The following is a 9,345-nucleotide window of genomic DNA, read 5'->3' as shown; positions in this document are numbered from 1 at the left end:
TGATGATGATGATGATGATGATGATGATGATGATGATGATGATGATGATGATGATGATGATGATGATGATGATGATGATGATGATGATGATGATGATGATGATGATGATGATGATGATGATGATGATGATGATGATGATGATGATGATGATGATGATGATGATGATGAATGGAAAAAACGAGTCCATTGTGATGATGATGATGATGATGATGATGATGATGATGATGATTTATAGTGCTTTTAAATTCATATGTTTCTTACTCTTAATTTAAAGGTAGAATAGTCTAACCTTTCTCTTTTATAAAACTGAAATCACATTTCTCTTTACATATGTGGTCCTTGATTGCTCCTGGGTATGCTCTCTACAGTGGTATTTGGTCACTCCAATTGCCACTTTCTTTGCACTACCACATCTCCTGAAACATGTCAACCTTCACTACAGAAACAAATGAGTAGTAATGAAGGTTCTTTCTGGCTTCAAAGCTGTTCCAAACAATCAGACTGTAGTATCTTGTTTCCCTCGGAATTTAAGGAAAATGAAACAGACTACATTATTGTTACACTAAGCATCTTGGATGGAACTTTGAACATGTCGTGATTCTGTTATTTGTGCCTGACAAAAGGCTAATACTTAACCAGTTTCACTGGAAAATTCAGTATTTTCACAAAACAGATTCATCTAAATGTGGCCTAAAACTACAAAGGATCCGAAAAACCAAGGAACAGCCCCTTTTCGTTGAGAAATACAGATGCCTTTGCTTTTTCATTGGCAAAGGCAATCGTTTTTGCCATCAGACATTTTATTTTCAAGAAACAGCTGTCCAGTTTGGGCCTGTCATTTCTGTGACTGTGATTAGTGAAAGATATTAGAAACAGCAAAGTGACTCAAAGAAGTGGAACCTACCAAGGCAGGAAGCCCATAACCCAACTCTAAGTATTTTTTTGAGGGGAAAAAAATACTTCATGGAAACTAAGATAATTTTCATTTGGTGAGTGGCTGTCTTTATATTCTTCTTTTCTGAATAAAAGCCTATTACAATTAGTAACTATTTTTAAACATAACCATTGATTGCCATGTGCCTTAACTCCTTGCTGTTTCTAGAATCTAGGACAAATGTGAAGGAAGCAATGGCCTTCATGGCTTTTAGATAATAATGATAATCCCCTGGTTTAACATGATGAGATAAATGTGGCACGGTGTAATAGAGAAATGCATATGATTCTGTATGTAAAAAAAGTCCACTGAATGAGACAGATGAGATCATTATTGATTGTAACTCATCAGTTAGGGCTGAGACTATGGTATCTACCTAGTTTTTTATTCCTTTAAACCTAAGGAATGTATAGCCTAAGTTTGAAAATCAAGAGTTCAGCCCAAATTCCAGGACCTCCCTCTTGGCTTCGCCTGGGGGTCCCAGTCAAAACCAGCCCAGAGCCTGCAGCACCCTTAGGACAAATAAAATCATCTCAGGCGCCCCAGCTGGTGTGGCTCTGTGGATAGAGCATTGGCCTGGGGACTGAAAGGTACCAGGTTCGAGTCTGGTCAGGGGCACATGTCCAAGTTGTGGGCTCGATTCCCAGTGGGGATGGAGGGTGTGCAAGAGGCAGCTAATCAATGATTCTCTCTCATCGTTGATGTTTCCATCTCTCTCCCCCTCCCCTTCCTCTCTGAAATCAATAAAAATATTTTTTTTAAAAGAGTTCAGCCTTCTGTCATTTAAAAGTCATCACTTTCTGTGCTTTTTTCCCCCTCAGGTAACCAGATAGCTTCCTTAGGGCTTTTTGCTCTAAATATATATTTTTAAAATTTTTATTGAATTTATTGAGGTGACATTGGTTAATAAAATTACATAGGCTTCAAGTGTATACTACTATATTACATCTTCTGTATATTGTTTTGTGTATTCACCACCCATTTATTCTCCCTCTACTCTCTTTTACCTCCCCCACCCTCTTTCCCTTTGGTAATCACCATACTATTGTCTTTGTCTATAAGTTGGTTTGGTGGGTTGTTTGTTTTGTTTTGTTTTTGCTTAATCCCTTCACCTTTTCCACCTATCCCCCAAACCCCCTCCCCTCTATTTTGTTTTGTTTTTGCTTAATCCCTTCACCTTTTCCATCCATCCCCCAAACCCCCTCCCCTCTAACAGCTGTCAATTTGTTCTCTGTATCTATGAGTCTGTTTCTATTTCGTCAGTTTATTTTGTTCATTAGATTCCTCATATACATGAAATCATAGGGTATTGTCTTCCTGTGATTGGCTTATTTCACTTAGCATAATACTCTCCAGGTCCATCCATGCTGTTGCAAAATGCAATATTTCCTTCTTTTTCACAACCGAGTTTCCAAAATTTATAAAGAACTTATAGAACTCAACAACAAAAATAAAGTAAAATAAAAAACCCAATTAAAAATTGGCAAAGGACCTGAATAGACATTTCTCCCAAAAGGACATACAGATGGCCAATAGACATATGAAAAGATGCTCAACATCACTAATCATCAGAGACATGCACATTAGAACCACAATGAGCTATCACCTCACACCTGTCAGCATGGCTACCATGGATAAATCAACAAAACAAGTGCTGGTGCGGATGTGGAGAAAAGAGGACCCCCCGGAACTGTTGGTGGAAATGCACATTGGTGCAGCCACTGTGGAAAACACTATGGAGCTGCCTTAAAAAATTAAAAATAGAACTGCCTTATGACCCAGTGATTCCACTTCTGGAAATATAGCCAAAGAAACTCAAAACACTAACTCAGAAGAACATATGCACCCCTATGTTCACTGCAGCAGCATTTCCAATAGCCAAGATTTGAAAGCAGCCAAGCGTCCATCAGTAGATGTGTGGGTGAAAAAGATGCAGTAGTTTGTTTTAACAAAAGGAGAGATTGTGTGAATGACAATAAAGTTTCAGTCATCAGGATTCGGGTTATTTTTTACCACTTGGTATATTTTTTACTCCTCTTTAATCAGTGGTGTGAATATTCAACAATATTAATTAAGGGGCCAATGGTAGCAATAAGTTCCAGAAGAATTATCATCCTCGGATGCTTAAAAATCACAATAATGAAGATAATTGAATTATCAGTTTATTAAAGTCTTCACAAGTCTTTGATGTCTTACCAAAAGCAGTGCATGTTACCACATCATTACTAATAAAATTTCTTACTTTCATAATTAATTGACCAATTAATTCATATAATTATTGCAAAAGAATGTCTTATAGAAAGTTAGAAAACATAGATCCATAATAAAAATAAAACACAAGGCATGTATATGCTTACAGATATTTTTATGAATATCATCTGTATGTGCATATATAAACATATATGTGTGTATTAAAATACGTGTGTATTTTTAATTCAACATCAGATAACATTACACATGCTATATTGTAATCTACTTTTTTATTTACTAATCTCTGCCTTTCCATAACAGCAAACTTTTATTTTATCTAGTTCCTAATCTAGTTTTAAGTTTGCTAAAATGTCCGTAAGAGATGAGCGGTTCAGACCAGTTCCAATCCAGGATAACACGTTGCATCTGGTTGTTCTGTCCCTTCCCTCTCTTCTCATCCAGCACCTGACCCCACCCACTGTGTTTTACGACACTAACTCAGAAATGTTTACCAGCAGCTAAAGGCTTAAAGGATTCAAGTTAAACATTTCTGGCTTGAAGACATCATAGAGGACGTATTGTGTCACAACAGACACACATGGTATCTGGTTGCCTGATAAGAACGTTGAATTTTGTTTTAAGTGGAGGAGGTTTGTGGATAATAAAAATGGTTTTGCACTGACAAAAAAATGATAACAGTATACCAAAAGGAAAAATGGAAAGATATGAAAACTAAATTTAGTGCCTAAGATAGAAAAGAGAGTAGTTGGAAGATTAAGAACTGAAGGGGGAGGGGCAGCACAAGGAAAGCTCTTACATTTTTCTGATGCCTCGTTAGCAGCGATGTGTCAGACATCAAACAGGAGGACACTCTCAGATGTGTCACTGGGAGAGTGCGCCCCAAAGATGAAATAAGGAGCCTAAGAGGGATTAGGGAGGCAATGGCTGTCCACGCCTGTCTACGCAATTAATAAAAGATCACTGATTTTTTTTTAATATAAATTTTCTTTGATAGTAAGAATCTAGGATTGGGTTCAAATGGAAAATACTTGCCATGCAAACCTGGGACAGAGTGGCCTCAGTGATAGAGAAGCCAAAGTAAGGTCTCCTCTTTTACATTCATGCATTTGTTCTGCCGGGCAAAAGTTACGTTCTTCGAAATACCAGGTAAGTTCAGAGAAGGTTATAAAAGATGTTTCTATCATTCCTTTTCCAACCTGCAAGATGCAGTAAAGCTGCCGTTTCCACAGTTCCCCCTGCCGGCCACGAGGGGACTTGTGTGTGTAGGACAATGAGCCACATGTGGTCTGACCAAGCTGGGGCGGCCATCTCCACTCAGACATTTTGTCCACGTGGACATGGTGAGTAGGAATAGATCCAGGATACCAAGAAGAAAGAATGCTGCTGCTTGATCTAAAAGGAAAAGTAAGGTAATAGCTACAGAGAGGAGGAGACAAGAAGAGACAAGCTAGCTGGAGGCTCTTCCACTGTCTTGGGAAGAGCACCAAAAGCCCGCACAGCTGCAAGGCCATTAGCCATTGGGAATGGCTCCATAATCCGTGTGCCAGAGACATCCCACCTTGATGGAGAAGAGGGCAACATCCCCGGAGGCTCAGAGGTAGATGTCTCATATCAGAGTCTGGGAATAAGAAGTGGAATGTACATCTAATTGGGTTAGACATGCAATTGTCACAGGTGACAAACTACCTACCAATAGGTATCTTCTCCATTGACTTCCTATGATGCTCGTTCAGAGATTTTGGCTGAAGGGGGTTTTACTGAATGATGTAGGAAGTGAGCAAGGCAATGGAGACACAAGGGGGAGTGGCAGAGATATTGAGAAGATGAGGAACTGAATGTGTAGAAAAAGAGAGTGTGGCATAATCAAAGGCAAAGAGGAGAAAGGTTGCAAGCAGTTGGGAGAGAAAGGAGAGGTGAGGGGAGATAACACATCATCCTGGATGACAGCAGTGTTATGTGAACATTGTAGAATAATTTTAATGATCATTATTATCCTCAGCAGTTTCTTATTCTTACCAATGTCACCACAATATTTTTTTTTCAAGAAAGCTATAACTCCATCTCACTGATGAGCACTTTGAAGATCAGAGAGGTTCAGCAACTTGTCCAAATGTATAGACAGCTAATGAATGACATCTGGGCCAATGACAGCCTCTCTGACCCCAAAGTCTATAGACTTAACCAGTTGGTTATATTGTCAGTAAAAACACAAGCATCGAAGCCTCAATGATAATTGTATATCATTGTACACACACACACACACACACACACACACACACACACACACACAGGCTGGGAGGCTGACCTCTTCCCTCTATTCCCCTAAAAGTTTTGCCATTTACAGCTGTGTGACCTTGAACAAGTCACTTCACCTCTCTGGGTTTCAAGCTGCTGTTTTTTCAGGGAAATAGACTTATTGATTGTGAAGTTCTTTCAAATTGTTACATCTTTTGTAGTCTTGATAGGCAGTGGTTCTCAACCTTCTGGCCCTTTAAATACAGTTCCTCATGTTGTGACCCAACCATAAAATTATTTTCGTTGCTACTTCATAACTGTAATGTTGCTACTGTTATGAATCGTAATGTAAATATCTGATATGCAGGATGGTCTTAGGTGACCCCTGTGAAAGGGTCGTTCGACCACTAAAGGGGTCGCGACCCACAGGTTGAGAACCGCTGTGATAGAGCCAAGCCAAGGAGTTTAAACAGTGAGCTGTTTACATGTCACAGAGAGGTGATAGGGGACCAGCTCCTGAACAGAGAGCTATGACAAACTATCTGAAAGAGTTATTCAACAGTTGAGTATACACATGAAGAGGTAGCTGCCATAGTCAGGGAGATGAGAACGTTATAGAATTCCACTTGTGTTCTCTTAAAAGGCCATAATTCATTTAGCTAATAAGTGGAGACAAAGGCAGCTTTTCATTGTAGCACCTGCTGTATACCTGGATGCTCTCCCCGATTCCCCCAACTCAGACTACAAAAGCTTTGAAGGTGCTGAGGTACTATGAATCTATGGGAAAAGTTCCATGATGAAACTTTGGCCTCTAGCCACCTGGGTGAGAAGAACCAAGCTGGCAGTGGTATTACCTTTTGATAGCCAGAATAAGCTCTCAGGCTGAGGGAGGGCCACAGGTAGAGTGAAGAAGAAAGGGACAGTAGGGGATACAAAGGTAGATTCCTGGGAGCTGGGAACAAATATGTCAAGGCCAGGAGCCAGGTGTATCACTTCCACCTGTCGGGGAATGGCAGGCGGACAGTGACACGGCATGGCGGGCCTTCCCCCAGCTGCACCTTCTGAGCCAAACTCGACTTGCGTTTCACAGAAACAACCCTGAAAACAGTCCAGGGAAATGAAAAGCCTGAACAAACAGGATTGTGTGTGGCTGTCTGTGTCACTCCGCCTTTGTCTTCACTATAATTAGTTCTTCATGGCCTCTTCATGCCTCTAACTAAATGGACTTGCCTATGAACATACATAGCCAAGAATGTGGTCCAATAAACTTGAAGAACTGCTGGATCCCCTGCAACACCCACCTTGTGTCAATGAATATGCACTTCTGAGCCAAAACTATTCAAAACATTTGCAGGAGTTATGCTCAGGAAAAAAAAAATAAAGCATAAATGGATGGGAGAGAAATTTGAGTTTAAGTTCAAGACAACAAGTACAATGAGATAAAATTTAATTATTAAGGAGGTCTGAGAAGTAGTGGGTATTTAGGGTATAAGGCCACAATGGGTCAGTTGTCGGTTATTATTAGTCAAGAACTTCCAGGTTGAACAACTGATAGTACGTTGAACGAGTTGCCCTTATAAGTTTACAAAGGTCAGGTCGCAAACTGGCCATTCCCCAGGATAATGAAGACTCTTGGGAAAATATTCAACTAATATTTATTGAATCCTTACCTGGAGCATGGTTCTATGAGAGAAGCTATGGGGCAATACAAAATAGAAAAAAGGCTTGTCCTTGCGATCAAGAGACTTACAATGACTAGAGGCTATGTTTCCTTCCCCGAAGGCATTCACGTGCTTTTCATTTGCCTTTTATTTAGAGGCATCTGTAATTATTTGTTTGGCTTTGACCTCCAGGAATGTTTGAATTCACATTTGATAAATGTATTAGATCTGGTGGTCTGCAAGGTCTCTGTTTTATTTTCTCCACCTTTACCCCCAGATCTTGATTCCCTATTTTGTCTATGATTTTCCTGAATCTGTGCATGTGCAACAATGAGAATGGGAAGATAGTTATGAGTAAGAAGGGCTGAGACATGTTCTTAAAGGTAGAAAGGTGTAAGTGCCATAAAAGAGGTCCATGTCGAAGGGGAGGAGGTAGAATTTAGATGAAGAAGATAACAGTTTCATCTGGTGAGAGCCAGGGATGTCTTATAGCGGAGATGACTTTTAGACTAGGAATTGCAAATTCAGAAACCTAAAGGAGCCTAGCAAGTAACATAAGTAAAATAAGTGGGCCGGGTAGAGATTGGTGAATAGTAGAGTTCATGGAGGGTCTAAGGGTCATGGTCACTCTGCAGCTTCAGCCTTTATGGCTTATATATAAAATTATGCTTGAAAATTTCTTAAACCACCCATGAATTATAGAACTAGTACTTGAACAAAAAAACATAATGCTTATATGTATATATGTACTCCCATACCAAGTTAAGTGGTATTTATTATGGCATATCCTTTTTCCAGTTGTGTGCTAATCAGATCCCTATGAGTCAAATTCATCCCCTTGTATAGTCTCTTGTACATTCCATCACCAAGGTATAACCCTGGTAGGACATCTCACACAGAATGACAGCATTGGTCACACTGAATGAGTGGATGCCATTGACCATCAGAATTTGACCATGGGAGCTTTAGTATTTTAATCAAGATTGATATGGTGGTGAGCCAGAAATGTATTAAGTCGTCATCAGGCAATTTCTTTTTTTAAAATTAAATTTATGGGAGTAACATCTATACTAATAAAAGCATAATATGCTAATTAGACCGGACGACCTTCTGAACGAAGCCAGGGCTGCGAGGGAAGCCTGGGTCCCTGGTGCCAGAGGGAAGCCGGTGTTGGCAGCCGGGGGAAGGAAGGCCTACTCTTGCATGAATTTTGTGCATCAGGCCTCTAGTTGATTAATAAGATTATGTATGTTTCAAGCGTACGTTTCCATGATATGTGATCTGTACATTGCATTGTGTGCCCACCACCCACATTCTAATAAAAAGAAGTATCCAAAATTAGATGGAAGAACAAAGAAGAGAAAGCAAAAGGAGCCCTAAAACAATATTGTTGGCTTGCAAATACACCCTAGGTTAAATCAAACCAACAACTGAGATATAGGCAGAAAATTCCATTTGGTAGGCTGGTCAGGGCCAGCAATGTTGCTTTTATCAAATGAGCAATAAATGAGCTTGGTCTCCAGTTTCTTCTGAGCTTCACTCTCCAAAGTTTCAGATCTGACTGCTTCACTACACCAGGGAAACAGAATCTTTCTGATGGCTTTCAAGTCTACCATTGTACTCAAATGTGCACTGTACAATTCAGGCAATTGTTTCACAGAAACCATGAACAGGGTCAGCAAACCTGGCTCAGCTGTGGGGCTACTGAAAGAGTCCAGGTTTATAGATTTAAAAATATCTAAAATAAACCATGATTGGATTTCAAGGGTTTAAATGAACTCCACAATGCAGCGATCCGATAAAACCACCTTACGAAAGAAAAACATCAGAGGAATCAGAATTCTCTAGTGATAACTTAAGTCATTTTGTACCAGAAAGAATGATCCAGTGAAACTATTAGAATCTAATCAGGACCAAAATTTGCATGCCAATGGGCTCAAATCTACCACTCCCTTCTGTAAAATTAACATTTTCTCTCTTTTGTTGGGGGGTGGGGGTTGGAAGGTATTTTAGTTTTGAGACTATTATAGATGTCCTCCATTTCCTCCCCTTTGCCCACCTCCACCCATCCCCCTGCCACCCCTCCCCTGGCCATCACCTGGCCATCACCACACTGTTGTCTGCATCCATGAGCTATGCATATATGTTCTTTGACTACTCTCTTTGCCTTCCTTTATCCAGTTTCCTCAACCCCCTTCCCCGCTGACCTTGGCAGTCTGTCTTTTAAAGAGAGCATTGGGTCACCAAGGGAATAATAATAGAACAACTGTCCTTTATTTCCGGCCTTGTTCCCGATTCGCACTC

The 9,345-nt window shown here is 40.1% G+C and overlaps 2 long non-coding RNA genes across 2 annotated transcripts in view; one reads left to right on the top strand and one right to left on the bottom strand.

The window, feature by feature from the left end:
* LOC106728322 overlaps positions 1 to 2,283 on the top strand; it is a 13,228-nt gene extending 10,945 nt beyond the window's left edge. The window contains exon 3 of the long non-coding RNA XR_001364620.1: positions 2,215 to 2,283. This is a non-coding gene — a long non-coding RNA (uncharacterized LOC106728322). The remainder of the gene's footprint in view (positions 1 to 2,214) is intronic.
* The window catches only part of LOC106728321, a 247,245-nt gene that overhangs the window by 120,785 nt on the left and 117,115 nt on the right, over positions 1 to 9,345 (bottom strand). The gene's annotated exons all lie outside the window — the stretch shown is intronic.

This window comes from Myotis brandtii, unplaced genomic scaffold (genome assembly GCF_000412655.1).
Source record: "Myotis brandtii unplaced genomic scaffold, ASM41265v1 scaffold59, whole genome shotgun sequence".
NCBI classification, from domain to species: domain Eukaryota; kingdom Metazoa; phylum Chordata; class Mammalia; order Chiroptera; family Vespertilionidae; genus Myotis; species Myotis brandtii.
Note: the sequence above shows the minus strand (reverse complement) of the source record. Positions and strands in the feature narration are given on the sequence as shown.